The sequence below is a fragment of the Amblyraja radiata genome, chromosome 12 (assembly GCF_010909765.2).
Source record: "Amblyraja radiata isolate CabotCenter1 chromosome 12, sAmbRad1.1.pri, whole genome shotgun sequence".
Classification (NCBI taxonomy): domain Eukaryota; kingdom Metazoa; phylum Chordata; class Chondrichthyes; order Rajiformes; family Rajidae; genus Amblyraja; species Amblyraja radiata.
In genome coordinates, this window is record NC_045967.1 from 29,874,109 (window position 1) to 29,889,722 (window position 15,614).

General features: G+C 48.3%; 1 long non-coding RNA gene across 1 annotated transcript; it reads left to right on the forward strand.

Annotated features, from left to right (window-relative positions):
- Window positions 1-5,149: 5,149 nt before the first annotated feature.
- Window positions 5,150-14,104, forward strand: LOC116979390. The gene is made up of 3 exons (XR_004413703.1): window positions 5,150-5,160; window positions 8,371-8,373; window positions 13,994-14,104. It is a non-coding gene; the product is annotated as an uncharacterized LOC116979390 (long non-coding RNA).
- The last annotated feature ends 1,510 nt before the right edge of the window (window positions 14,105-15,614 follow it).

Below are 15,614 nucleotides of genomic sequence, written 5' to 3' on the forward strand. Positions count from 1 at the left end.
AGATGACAATGTTCTCATTCCTAGGATAGCACTCAATTTAACAGAAGGTGAAGACATTTCCCTTTAGCGGACCCAATTCCCCATTCAATCAAGTTTTGCTATGACGATCCATAAAGCACAAGGACAAACAATGCCGAAGGTGTTGATCTACCTCGACAAACCGGTATTTCAGCATGGACAACTATATGTGGCTCTTAGCCGAGGAAAGATGAAGGAAAATATCAAAGTTTTCCTGAAGGATGGAAAATTGACCAAGAATGTTGTCATTAAAAGCGTGCTTCGTTGAATGATGACTTTTGATGTAAATTCTCAGATTTTCTTTGTTAAAATTTGACCGCTCAATCTCTCTATATTAAAATTGTGTCTTTTTTAATCAACAGGAAAGAGTCATCAAGCAGTGAGCAGCAGAACACAACAAGAGACACAACAAGAAAGAACTGAATTTAATAAATCTCATCTTTAACATTTAAATTGTTGTTATATTTTAAGTGATTCACATTTTAAACTTCAATAAATCCTATTTCCACTTCCCATGCCTGCGTGTTCTTCATCACAATGGGAACTTAATAGGCAGGAATGGCTGCACTGTCGGAGAACCACTAAGAGTGCATGGGGGGGGGGAGGATTGAGGGGAGATGGACAGAATGCATTGGGGGGAGGGGAATGGCAAGGAGAAGAGTAGGGGGGGGGTGAAGGGAGGAGGGGTGACTGAGTGAACTGCCACCACACCAGCCATGAGTAAGCAAACTGCCAGCCCACCAGCCATGTCACTGAACTGCCAGCCCACCAGCCATGAGTAAGTGAACTGCCAGCCCACCAGCTGTAAGTGACTGAAGTGCCAGCCCACCAGCCATGACTTGGTGAACTACCAGCCCACCAGCCATGACTCACTGAACTGAGTCCAAGAATCCATTCAGTTCACATGTCCATACTAGCCCTCTGGAAACCAGTCCCTTCAGTCCACAACACCCATACTAGCGCTCCAGAGATCCACACAAGGACAGACTTTCCTCCTTCATTGCTGTGATCTGTAAAGAAAGATGTAAATGTCTAAAATTGATTCTCCACCCTCTCCACCTTCTCTCTCACTCATGCTAGCCCACAACACCCAAGCTCCAGAACCCCCCCCCCCCCCCCCCCCACTTAGTCGAGTACTTAACTAAAACTCTCATCCTGTCCTCTTCCGCTTTGCATCGTTTTTACATTTGCGCAAAAACGATACCAGAGAGCGCTACGATTTTTTGCCACCTTACTATTCATTCTCCTGTGCTTCAAGCGCATCATGTTTTGTCCGATCGGTGGAATGTTACAAAAGTTATGAAGGTTTAAAAATCATAAGTTCAGCAAATTGGTCTTCTCTCCTGTCAGTCGCCGGGATGTTAACGCCCCTTCCGGCACCCGCTGTCAATCACTGGGGCAAGGAGAATAAAGTTCCGGAGGATGGGCTGAGTCTGTGAATCCAGAAGCTGTCCGTCCCAAAGCCGTCCTTTCCCAAGCCGCCCCGAGTCCGTCAGCCCCGAAGCCGCCTCGAGTCTGTCAGCCCCAAAGCTGTCCCAAGCCCGTCAGCCCCAAAGCGGCACCGAGTCGATGAGCCCAGAGTGCGGAGCGGCCCGGAGCCTTGCCGACTGCAAGACCGACTGCTGCAACCTCGAGATCCTGGGGAAGTGAGGAGTGTGTGTGGGGGGATTGAGGGGGCCGGGCGCAGGCGGGACCGGGTGCTGGCGGGGCACTCCCCCCGCCCACACACACCCTCCCACCCACACTCCCTCCCCTCACCCTTCTCCCCTCGCACACGGCAGCAGTAGGCCACGACAGAGCTCGCTCCCCCCAAACCAGCTGCTGCCTGAGGCCGTCCCCCTCCCCACCAGACCCCTACAGGCACTGTCTGAAGCCCTCCCCCTCCCTCGGATGCAGGACGCTTGACCCCCCACCAAACTAGCCGAATAAAGTCCATTCGACCCACAATGTCCTACTAGCCCTCCAGAAAGCCTCCCCCCCTGACCGTCCACTGCCCGAAGCCCTCCCCTCCCTCGGATGCAGGACGCTCCCCCCCACTGGCCCCCGACAGCCCCGCCTGAAACCGTCCCCTCTCTGGCTGCTGGATGCTCCCCCCACCCACCGGCCCCCGCCTGAAGCCGGTGGGGAGCAGTAACGGTAGGCCATGACAGCCATAGGCAGCAGCAGTGATATGCCGCAGCAGGGGTAGGCAGCGGAATTGACAGTGGTAGGCCATGGCAGTCGTAGGCCACGGCAGCACTCCCCCCCCAACGGCCCCCGATAGCCCACACCTGAAGCCTTTCCCCTCCCCCACCAGCTCCGATAGCCCCCTCATGAAGCCATCCCTCCCCATCCCCCAGCTGCATGATGCTCCCCCCACCAGCCACCAACAGCCCACGCCTGAAGCCGTCCCCCTCACTCGGCTGCAGGATACTTCCCCCCACCCTACAGACCCCCGACAGCCCCCGCCTGAAGCCGTTCTCCTCTCCCAGCTGCAGAACGCTTGCCTCCCCGGCCCCCACCTGAAGCCGTCCTGTCCCCAGCTGCAGGATGCTCCCCACCTGTTCCCGCCTGAAGCTGGTGGGGAGCGGCAGTGGTAGGTCATGACAGCAGTAGGCAGTGGCAGTAATTGGCCACTACAGACATAGGCAGCAGTAGGCCATGGCAGCGGTAGGCCACAGCAGCGCTCCCCCCCCCCCCCCCCCCCCCCCCACCCCCACCAGCCCCCGAAAATCCCCACCTGAAGCTGCCCTGACAATCGTCCACCCACCCCCCCCCCCCTGGCCCTGACAACCCCAGCCCCGGCTGCAGGATGTTCGCCCCCCCGGCCCCCGACAGCCCCCCACTATCTCCGAAAGCCCCCATCTGATGCCATTCCCCTCCCCCGGCTACAGGGATGCTCCTGGCGGTCCCCACCTGAAGCCGCCCCCAGCTGTTGGACGCCTCACCCCCCCCACCAGCCACGACTTGAAGTCATCCAGTACCCAGCTGCAGGACACTTCCCCGCCCCCACCAGCCCCTGCCTGAAGCTGACCCCGTCCCCAGCTGCAGGATGCTCCCTACCGGCCCTCGACAGGCCCCGTCTGAAGCCATCCCCCTCCCCGGCTGCAGGACGCAACCTGCCGGCCACCACCTGAAACCATTCCCCTCCCCTGGCTGCAGAATTCTCCCCGCTGGCCCCTGCCTGAAACTTTTCTCATTCCCAGCTGCAATCCATTCGGCCCATATTCTACCGTTCTAGCCCAATAATTGTCAATTCGGCCCACAATGTACTACTAGCCCTCCAGTCCCTCCAGCCCATAACACCCATTCTAACAGTAGGCCTCGGCAGCGGCAGTGGTAGGCAGTGGAAGTGACAGTGGTAGGTCACAGCAGTGGTAGACCATGGCAGCAGTAGGCCACGGCAGTGCTCTCCCCCTCCCCACCGGTCGCCGAAAACCCCCACCTGATGCCATTCCCTCCCCCAGCTGCAGGACAATCGCTCCACCCCCCTCCCCCCCACCGGCCCCCTACAGCCCACGCCTGAAACCGTCCCCATCCCCGGCTATTAGACGCTGCCTCTGGCCCCGCCTGAAGCCGTCCCCAGCTGTTGGACGCTTCACCCCCCCACCAGCCACCACCTGAAGCCATCCCGTACCCAGTTGCAGGACACTTACCCGCCCCCACCAGCCCCTGCCTGAAGCCGTCCCCCTCCCCAGCTGCAGAATGCTCCCCCCTCTCCCACCTGCCCCCGACAGCCTTCCCCTGAAGCCTTACCCCTTCCCCGGCTGCAGGATGCCCCCCACTTGTCCCTGCCTGAAGCTGATGGGGAGCAACCTGCAGCTGGGGACAGGGAAGGCTTGAGGCGGTGGCCAGTGGAGGGGACGGGAAGCATCCTCCAGTTGCGGATGGGATGGCTTCAGGCAGGGGCCGGTGGGTGGGGGGAGCGTCCTGCAGTGGGGGAGGGGGACGTCTTCAGGAGGGGGATGTTGGGGCAGCGGTAGGCGACGGCAGCGCTCCCCCCCCCCCCAATAGGCCGTCCCCCTCCCCGGGTGCAGAAAGCAACGAGAGACGGAACACATACACACTTCCCATCTCACCGCACACCCCCCCCTCCCCCCACATCCCCCCTCCCCAACATCACGGTCTCTCCCCCCTCCTCTGCCCCCCCTGCCCACACACACACCCCCCACTCCCCACCTCCCATCTCACCCCACACCCCCTTCCCTCCCCTCCCACACATGAAGAGGATGGGGAGGGAATGCTGGGGGATGAGGGGAAATGAGCCGCACCTGTGCAGTTAGGGGCTATGGGTGAGTGGTGGAATATTGCGTTGGGGGAATGGGTTGCGTTGGGGAAAATAGGTGAGTGATGAAATGTTACTTTGGGGAATGGGTTGCATTGGGGGACCAGGCCTCCCACTTAGTCTCGTATATCTTAAAAATACTGAACTAAAGATGACCATTCTGGATTTGTGATTCGGGCATATTTAATCAAATACTGTATTTAGAGGAATATCACATCAACAATTAACTCTACGATTGTCAAATCTATGTAATTTCAAACAGAATTTGGAAGTAGTTGTGTGGAAAACGTGCTAAAGTTATGGCAAAGTACATTAGTATACTTCAGGGCAAGTATTTTAACACAAAGACATCTATTGTAGATGACGGAAATAGAGTGTGAAAAAATCTGTAGTCTGCAAACAAACATTAAGCTCTGGCACAGTGTTAAATGAAATGTAACTGAACAATTAGTTGACAGCTATTTTATTCAGGAGAAATTTCATCATTAGATTTTATTGTGCAATAGCAAAATATTATTTATTATTCTAAGGTGACAATTCATGCCCTTGGTCATTATGTCACGACCCTGCTCATAGAGTGAATCCATGCATGGATAAAACTTTTCTACATTCCATACTTCCAAATTGGTTTACATTTAGCACTACATTATTTTTATAGTTTAACCCATTCTCACAAAGGTGTGCCAATGAATTAATTTTAAATCTCATCATTTTGGCAGCTAAACTCCACTTTCATATCACTCAAATCCACCCCTTTCTAAACATCTCCAACTCCTTACTGGACCTTTATCCATCACTTTGTGAACTTCAGGTGACAATTTTAATATACTCCTGGTTTGTCTTCCTCATTCTCCCCTTTATAAACCTTTCTTCGGACTGTAAGATAGAGGTCAGAACAAACAAAAACGGGGTTGGTACAAGTGTGGCCTTTCATTAACCCTTGCATAATGTCACCAGTCTAGAAAACATGAACTGAACCAAAGCAAGAGTCATGCAGCTACAAGGAACAGGTGCTGAATACCAGTGAGGACATCGAATAGTGTTTTGTAACTGGACAGTCAATGCTTTCAACCAATCCTGCTGCTTCACTATGATAAAGTGAACTGTAAAGATTTCAGAATGACACAGCACAGAATTGCCAATGTCTATAATGCTTATTTGGTAAAACTATCTATTTAATCTCACTTCCTTGCTCTTTACCCTTAAACATATGGATCTTTTATTCCCTTGAAATATTTATTAAATCACCTATGTTCATTACTATTGAATCTTGTTCCAGGTTTTTAGATCACAACAACTCTCCATTAACTAACATTTCCTTATAATTCTTTTGTCAATATCTTTAAAACTGTGTGCGCAGATGCTGACTGTGGAAACTATTCTCCCTTGATTAATCCACTGTATAAATCATTATTTAGCTAATTTCTGAACAATCTGCCCTGTCCAATCGTTCCACAGAACTTCCTCATCCCTTATGCCATTTGATTAAATCTATTCTGCAATTTCTTCAGTGGTGTGACATCCTTCTGAAAATGTGTCCTTAACATTGTAATTAAAACTCAGCTGAGGACAAATTTGAATTTTATCAAGTAAAAGGAAAAATTGTTAGTTTATAGCAAAGAATCCACCTCATGTCTTTGGCGGATATTTCTACTTATTCAGCCACCGTCAATGTCTTAAGTAAATTAATGTTTAAGAAGGAACTGCAGATGCCGGAAAAATCGAAAGTAGACAAAATTGCTGGAGAAACTCAGCTGGCGAGGCAGCATCTCTTCCCACCCTGCTTCCTGTAAGGACTCTATCCCCTACTCCAAATTCCTCTGTCTAACCCGCATCTGCACACAGGATGAGGTGTTCCAGACCAGGGCATCGGAGATGTCCTCATTCTTTAGGAAACGTGGGTTCCCCTCTTCTATTATAGATTAGGCTCTCACCAAGGTCTCCTCTATATCCGATAGCTCCGCTCTTACTCCCCATCCCCCTACTCGCAATAAGGACAGAGTCCCCCTTGTCCTCACCTTCCACCCCATCAGCCGGCACATACAACATATATTCCTCTGAGATTTTCGCCACCTCCACCTCCTACCACTGGCCACATCTTCCCATCTCCTCCCCTTTCTGTTTTCCATAGAGACCATTCCCTCTGTAACTCCAATTTGGTCAATTTGTCCTTTCCCACCAAGACCACCCCCTCCCCTGGTACTTTCCCCTGCAACCGCAGGAAATGCTACACTTGTCGCTTTACCTCCCCCCTCGATTCCATCCAAGGACCCAAGCAGTCTTTCCAGGTGAGGCAGAGGTTCACCTGCACCTCCTCCAACCTCATTTACTGCATCCGCTGTGGTAGGTTCTCTACATCGGCCAGACCAAGTGTATGCTCGGCGACCGCTTCGCCCAACGCCTCCGCTCAGTCCGTACTAACCAACCTGATCTCCCGGTTACCCTGCACTTCAACTCCCCCTCCCATTCGGAATCTGACCTTTCTCTCCTGGGCCTCCTCCATTCCCAGAGTATGGCCCAGCGCAAATTGGAGGAACAACACCTCATATTTCACTTGGGTAGTTTACACCCAAGCGGTATGAATATTGACTTCTCTAATTTCAGGTAGTCCTTGCTTTCCCCCTCCTTCCCCTCCCCCTTCCCAGCACACCCACATAGCCTAATGTCTCCGCCTCGTCCTTTCTTTTCCCACCCCCCACCCCCCCAACATCAGTCTGAAGAAGGGTCTCGACCCGAAACGTCACCCACTACTTTTCTCCATAGATGCTGCCTCACCCGCTGAGTTCCTCCAGCATTTTTTGTCTACTAAGTAAATTAATGCACAGGTTTTTAAATTGTGCCATTTAATTTATGCGGCCTCTTCTCATTCATCTGACCAAGATGCATCATTTTATACTCGGCTGCATTACATCTCATCTCCCCAGTGTCTGTCCATATCATCAGTCCTGATTGTTACAATTCCTGTTGTTAATATATTTTCAAATTTTCTGTCATCTGCTGACTTTGAAATTGTGCCCAGGGCTATTATTATAATCCAAAAGAAACAGTGCCCATATTACTGATCCCAGGGGAGAAGCATAGTAAGTAAATTCTCCAGTGAAAAACCAACCATTCATTCACTGGTTTGTGTAATCATGCAGATATTGTTTCTTTAATCCCACAGGCTTTAATTTTCCTATCTTATTAGTGATCTGCAAAGAGGACTCAGTGAATGGATAGGAAGTAATCCTAAAGATGAGCAAATTCAGAAATAAATCAGCATCTGTTAATAACATGATGACAATCAGAGCTCTGGAGGGGATAAAGATAGCTTTGATTGCAGGAAGCCCAGAACTATTGCATCTGCATATTTTATATTATGTTTCTATTTATAAACTACCAGACTCTGTCTCATCACTCCTTTCTCTCCCTCCCCCATCTACCTACATCTGCTCATCATCCCTTCTTCACCTAGCTCCACCTATCACCTACCAACCTCTGTCTCATCACACCCTCTCTCTTCTATGTACTAGTTATTTTCCCCTCAACATTCTTGGACCTGATCAGCATCTTGACCTGGAACATTCACCAGGCTTTGCTTCCACAGGAGCCATTTGACCCAGGTGTCAGGGACCCTGGTTCGATCCTGACCTTGTATGGAGTTGCATGTTCTCCTGTGACCTTGTGAGTTTGATCCAGGTGCTCCATTTTATTCCCACTTCTCAAAGCCTCGTGGTTTTGTAGGACATTTTGCCTCTGTAAAGTTGCCCCTAGTGTGTAGGGAGTGGATGAGAAAGTGGGATAACATAGAGTGTTTGTATCGATAACCGAAGACACCCAACCCAGCCTGTCTCAATTACTTTCGTCCAGTGGCTCTCACACCCATACTAATGAAGTGTTTTGAGCGGCTGGTTATGCAGCATATTAAAAATTGTCTCCCTGCCGACCTAGACCCACTGCAGTTTGCTTATAGAGCCAACCGGTCCACAGAGGACACAGTCTCCACAACACTCAACCTCGCACTATCACATCTCGACCGGAAGAATACCAATGCCAGGATCCTCTTTATAGATTTCAGCTCCGCTTTTAATACAATCATCCCACAGCAGCTGGTGGAGAAGCTGAAGCTGTTAAAGGTGGATACTGGCTCTTGCAACTGGGTCCTTAACTTTTTATCACAACGGCAGCAGACAGTCAGGGTGGGCAGTCGGACATCAAGAACCATCGCTGTGAGCACTGGCTCACCCCAAGGCTGTGTCCTAAGCCCCCTGCTGTTAAGTCTGCTTACACATGACTGTACTGCTAGACTCAGCAACAACTATATCAACAAGTTCGCCGATGACACAACAGTGGTGGGTCTCATCAGCGACAATAATGAGTCGGCGTACAGGATGGAGGTGGAGCTGCTCATAGAATGGTGCAGATCGCACAACCTCACTCTCAATGTGGAAAAAACTAAGGAGATGGTGATCGACTTCAGGAGGGCTGGAAAACAACATCACACACCGCTGCATATTAATGGAGCTGCTGTGGAGAGGGTCAGCAGTGTGAAGTTCCTAGGACTCCACCTGGCGGATGACCTGACCTCTACGACCAACACCACAGCAGTGATCAAAAGAGAGCAGTGGCTCCACCCTCTCCGGAGACTAAGGAAAGCAGGTATCCCTACTGCTCATCTAAGGACCTTCTACAGGGGCACAATCGAAAGCATAATAACCTGCGGCATCACTTCCTGGTTTGGGAGCTGCAAGGCTTACGATCAATATCAACTCAACAGGATAGTGAAGACAGCCAGCAGGATCATTGGTGCCCCACTCCCTTTCCTGTTGGAGATCTACAAGAAGCGGATCATCAGTAGAGCCATCTCCATCATCAAGGACCCCTACCACCCATCACACCACATCTTCTCCATTCTGCCATCTGGGAAGAGGTACAGGAGCATCAGCTGCAAAACCAGCAGGATGCTCCACAGCTTCTTCCCACAGGCAATAAGACTGATTAAAGGACTGTGTCCCCTCCCCAAATATCGTTCACCAACACATTCAAGCTCGTCCATACTTTGACAGCTAGGCACCTGTCAAAGTAAAGCCACTGTCGGTCGGAATGTCTGTTTTTATTCTATTGTAAATTTTAGGCCTACTTTCTGTTTTTAGACATGGTAATTTTAACTTGGTTTTAAAGCTCTATGTATTTATCCTTTTTTTACTAACTACACTGAATGGAAACTGATCGAGCAACGTTTTTTCGTTTCCTCTGTGTATGCAAGTACTCAGTGAAAATGATATTAAAGAAATACTGAATACTGAATACTGAACTAGTGTAAATGGGTGATCAGTGGTTGGCATGGACAGTGGCCCAAAGGTCCTGTTTCCATGATGTATCTCCAAACTAAACCAAAATTAATAGGAGATTTATGGGAACCAGGGTCCCCCAAAGATGACCCTTTTTCCCGTCTCCAACGCACCCCCTCCTCGTGGAACCCCTCTCATAAAGTCCCGGCTCTGGAACCCTTTATCCAGAACTGCCGCCGCGACGTCAACCGCCTCAACTTCTCCACTCCCCTGTCTCACTCTAATCTTTTCCCCTCTGAACGCACTGCCATTGAATCACTCTGAAAAAACTCAGATTAGGTCATCAAACCAGCCGACAAGGGAGGTTCCGTGGTAGTCTGGCGCGTCGATCTCTACAAAGCTGAGGCCACGCGCCAACTCTCGGACACCTCCTCCTACTTACCCTTGGACCATGACCCCACTGACGAGCACCAGGCCACCATTTCTAGCACCATCACCGACTTCATCAATTCCCATGCCCTGCCCGACCAAGCTTCCAACCTCATCATTCCCCAGCCCCGCACACCCCGTTTTTACCTTCTCCCCAAAATCCACAAACCCGGCTCTCCCGGCAGACCCATTGTCTCTGCGTGTTCGTGCCCCACCGAACTCATCTCCACATACCTTGACTCCATCCTATCCCCCTTGGTCAAATCCCTCCCCACCTATGTTCTAGACACCTCAGACACTCTCCGCCGCCTCCACGCATTCCACTCTCTGGGCCCTCACCCCCTCATCTTCACCAAGGATGTCCGGTCACTCTACACCTCCATCCCCCACCAGGATGGCCTCGGAGCCCTCCGGTTTTTCCTCGACCAGAGGAGCAACCTATACCCAGCCACTGACACTCTACTCCGCTTAGCGGAGTTGGTCCTCACCCTCAACAACTTTACATTTGACTCCTCCCATTTCCTCCAAAGACAAGGCGTAGCTATGGGCACACGCATGGGCCCCAGCTACGCCTGCCTCTTTGTCGGGTACGTTGAACAATCCTTGTTCGAGACGTACCAGGGCCCCATCCCCGACCTCTACCTCCGTTACATTGACGACTGCTTTGGGGCCACCTCCTGCACCTACACACAACTGACTGACTTCATCCTCTTCACCACCAACTTCCATCCGGCACTCCAATACACCTGGACCATTTCCGACACTTCCCTACCATTCCTTGACCTCACCATCTCCATCGCAGCGGACAGACTCCTGACCGACATACATTACAAACCCACTGACTCACATGGCTATCTGGACTACACGTCTTCCCACCCTGCCCGCTGTAAAGACTCCATCCCCTACTCCCAATTCCTCCGCCTACGCCGCATCTGTTCCCAGGATGAGACATTCCATACCAGGGCATCAGAAATGTCCTCGTTCTTCAGGGAACGGGGATTCCCCTCCGCCACCATACATGAAGCTCACACCAGGGTCTTATCCATACCCCGTAACACTGCTCTCTCTCCCCATCCCCACACTCGCAACAAGGGCAGAGTCCCTCTGGTCCTCACCTTTCACCCCACCAGCCGGCAAATACAACACATAATCCTCCGCCATTTCCGCCACCTCCAACGTGACCCCACCACTCGCCACATCTTCCCATCTCCCCCCATGTCTGCCTTCCGCAAAGACCGCTCCCTCCGCAACTCCCTCGTCAATTCTTCCCTTCCCTCCCGCACCACCCCCTCCCCGGGCACTTTCCGTTGCAACCGCAAGAAATGCAACACCTGTCCCTTCACCTCCCCCCTCGACTCCATTCAAGGACCCAAGCAGTCGTTCCAGGTGCGACAAAGGTTCACCTGTATCTCCTCCAACCTCATCTACTGCATCCGCTGCTCTAGATGTCAGCTGATTTACATCGGGGAGACTAAGCGGAGGTTGGGCGATCGTTTCGCCGAACACCTCCGCTTAGTCCGCTATAACCAACCTGACCTCCCGGTGGCTCAGCACTTCAACTCCCCCTCCCATTCCCAATCCGACCTCTCTGTCCTGGGTCTCCTCCATTGCCAGAGTGAGCAACAGCGGAAATTGGAGGAACAGCACCTCATATTCCGTCTGGGGACCTTGCGTCCGGATGGCATTAACATTGAATTCTCCCAATTTTGCTAGTCCTTGCTGTCTCCTCCCCTTCCTCAACCCTCTAGCTGTCTCCTCCCACCCTCCCATCCGCCCGCCCTCGGGCTCCTCCTCCTCCCCTTTTCCTTCCTTCTCCCCCCCACCCCCCATCAGTCTGAAGAAGGGTTTCGGCCCGAAACGTTGCCTATTTCCTTCGCTCCATAGATGCTGCTGCACCCGCTGAGTTTCTCCAGCAATTTTGTGTACCTTCGATCTTCCAGCATCTGCAGTTCCTTCTTGAATAAATTAATAGCTATCTTTTTTGTTATAGTTTCAAATTTTCTTTGATTCTCCATCGATTTGGTACATTTATCCAAGTTCTTTTGTTTATTTTATTCAATAAAGGTAAACAAGATAACCAATCATGCAAACAAAATAATTGATTTTCTTGACATGATTAATATAGCAAAAAAATGGAAGTATCTGAATTAGGAAATTATTCATTAAGGACGTTTTTTTAGTTCATTCATTCATTTTTGGCATCATTGACAAGGCCAGACGTTTATTATTATTCCTACTTGATATAAGTAAGAATTTTTTTTTTTTAAACTGCTCCACTTCATAGCAGTTTAATGCAACTGTTGATATAAGTAAGACTTTTTTTTTTTTTTTAAACTGCTCCACTTCATAGCAGTTTAATGCAACTGAATGATTTTCAAGGTCATATCAGAGAAGAGTTAAAATTAGCCAATTTTAATGTTGGACTTGAGTGATATCTAAAAGCACCAGGACTCACTCCCTTAAGAACATTAGTGAAGCTGCTTGATTTTTATGGCAATCCAATTCTCGCTAAAATCGTTTTTAATAATACCAGCATATTATTCTTCTAAAATATATAAACCAACTTCAAATTCAGATCCCCTGATGGGATTTGAACTCCTATTCTCTGGATTATTTGGTCTAGGATTTTGAAGTTTTAGGTCCAGTAAGAATCTTTACATTACTTTAAGTCATATGATGTAATTCAGGGAAAGATTTCACATACATATTAGGCATAAATGTTTAGCATGGAAGATAGGGCTTCTGTTGTTAAGAACCAAGCTGATGAGATGCTCTATATTATTGGAGTTGGCTACCTGCCCGGTGTACAAAACCCTCCTCTTTCCACCCCACTGCCATTCTCTATTAGCAATAAAGAAGCGTTGGCATACTGCTAACATTTATTAGTAGAATAATTTGCAGATTAACATAGGAGCCTGCTTTCACACCTTTTTTTGTTGCCATGAGCTCATACAGTGTTAATTGTAGACCATGTATGCTATTGTCTTTCATTTATATCACATTAATGCAAAATTCATGTTGATACCATGGTCCAGCAAGAAGATTGAGGAAAGAGTTTCTGGTTGAATTAAAAAACCTCCCAACTTGACTGGATGCCAGTTACACTTAATGAACAAAAATCCTAGCGGGGGGTCTCAGCCCACATAGCGTCTGACATTATGAGGTTGTTAGAAGAGATGCAGGAAATTGCAGCCCTGAAAGGATAGCTATAATGAAATTCACTGAGCATTTACAAAGACGCAAAAATAATTAACAATTTAAGGTAGGTCACGAGGAAAAAAATGGTCCTATTTAAAATGCCAAATATTTCATAAGTACATTTTAGCTTTTCAACTCCAATAATATAGCTTTTCAACACCTTTTGAGGCAAATAATCGAAAAGGCTGAGGGAATTGAATGCAGGCTCTAACAATAGATGGGTCAGAACCAAACCTGTGGATTAATATAAAAACAAAGGCACATTTAAATTGAAAGTCAATTCTTGGATGAATCGAGTAGTAGATACATGCCATTACAGGGCACTTTTAGACAATAGACAATAGGTGCAGGAGTAGTCATTCGGCCCATGGCTGATCATCCCCAATCAGCACCCTGTTTCTGCCTTCTCCCCATATCCCCTAACTCTGCTATCTTTAAGAGCCCTATCTAGCTCTCTCTAAGAACTGCCTCCACTGCCCTCTGAGGCAGAGAATTCCACAGACTCACAACTCTCTGTGTGAAAAAGTGTTTCTTCATCTGTTCTAAATGGCTTACCCCTTATTCTTAAACTGTGGCCCCTGGTTCTGGACTACCCCAACATTGGGAACATGTTTCCTGCCTCTAGCAAGTCCGAACCCTTTATAATCTGAGGTAGACGAAAATGCTGGAGAAACTCAGCGGGTGCGGCAGCATCTATGGAGCGAAGGAAATAGGCAACGTAGTCCCGAGGAAGCAAATGTGGCTGTGGTATCGGGTCTGGGTTAGGATGTAGTCGTAGAGTTGGAGGGAAGGGGGAAATCACAGAGTGGGGCAGTCAGAGAGGAGGTTGTAAAACTGTCTTTGGAGGGAGGAGGGGAACTTCTTCAAAGTAGGCATAACTTGAGGAGATATCGCAGTGGAGTAGATAAAATGTTCAAGAAGGAACTGCAATGCTGGAAAATCAAAGGAAGACAAAAATGCTGGAGAAACTCAGCGGGTGCGGCAGCATCTATGGAGCGTAGGAAATAGGCAACGTTTCGGGCCGAAACCCTTCTTCAGACTCTGGGAGTTTGTGGAGTGCCTCTGTGATGGATGTTAAAATGTTGAGCAAAAAATCAAAGACCTGGAAGAACTCAGTGAGTCTGTCAGCATCTGTAGAGGGAATGAACAGATGACATTTTCAGCCCAAAATGTTATCTGTCCATTCCCTCCAAATGCTGCTGAAGCTCATGCAACACTTTGTTTTTTGTTCAGTGGAAACCTACAATTTACATTAATGATTCAGTCTCTGCATCAAAAACAATATTTGTAAATTCACAAATGATATCAAATTTGATTGCAATTACTGAGGAAATCTTCTACAAACTATGAAGTAATATTAATAAACTAATGTAGAAAACAAAATTAAGCTCAATACAGATAAGTGTTAGGCAGCACATTTAGGAAGGAAGAAAAAAGGTCACTTATAATTGGGAAAATTGCAGTTGAATCAGGTAGAAGAAGAAAGAAAGCTTGGGTCTTGACCCGAAACGTCACCCATTCCTTTTCTCCAGAGATGCAGTCTGTCCCACTGTCCAGCTTTTTATGCCTATCTATAGAATACAAATATACCAAATAGAATTTAGGAGGGCCAGAAAAAAAATATAAACCAAGCACTGTGATTTATTTGTACAGGATGGATTTGAAATTTCATGAAACCTCGCTATATCTCTATCAGAGCTTGGTTGGATCACACATGGAGTGCTATACGAATGTCATCTGTATTTTTTATAATACTGGTTCCCATATTATAAAAAAGTAAAGGGGTACTGGAAAGGGTTCAGATTTACACAGATTATACCAGGAACGCAAAGATACAGTGGCTTGCAAAAGTATTCATACCCCTTGAACTTTTCCACATTTTGTCACGTTACAACCACAAACGTAAATGTATTTTATTGGGATTTTATGTGATAGACCAACACAAAGTGGCGCATATATGTGAAGTGGAAGGAAAATGATACATAGTTTTCAAATTTTTTTACAAATAAAAAACTGAAAAGTGTGGTGTGCAAAAGTATTCAGCCCCCTTTACTCTGATACCCCTAAATAAAATCCAGTGCAACCAATTGCCTTCAGAAGTCACCTAATTAGTAATAGAGTCCACTTGTGTGTAATCTAATCTCAGTATAAATACAGCTGTTCTGTGAAGGCCTCAGAGGTTTGTTAGAGAACATTAGTGAACAAACAGCATCATGAAGCCTAAGGAACACACCAGAGGTCAGGGATAAAGTTGTGGAGAAGTTTAAAGCAGGGTTAGATTATAAAAAAATATCCCAAGCTTTGAACATCTCACGGAGCACTGTTCAATCCATCATCCGAAAATGGAAAGAGTATGGCACAACTGCAAACCTACCAAGACATGGCCGTCCACCTAAACTGACAGGCCAGGCAAGGAGAGCATTGATCAGAGAAGC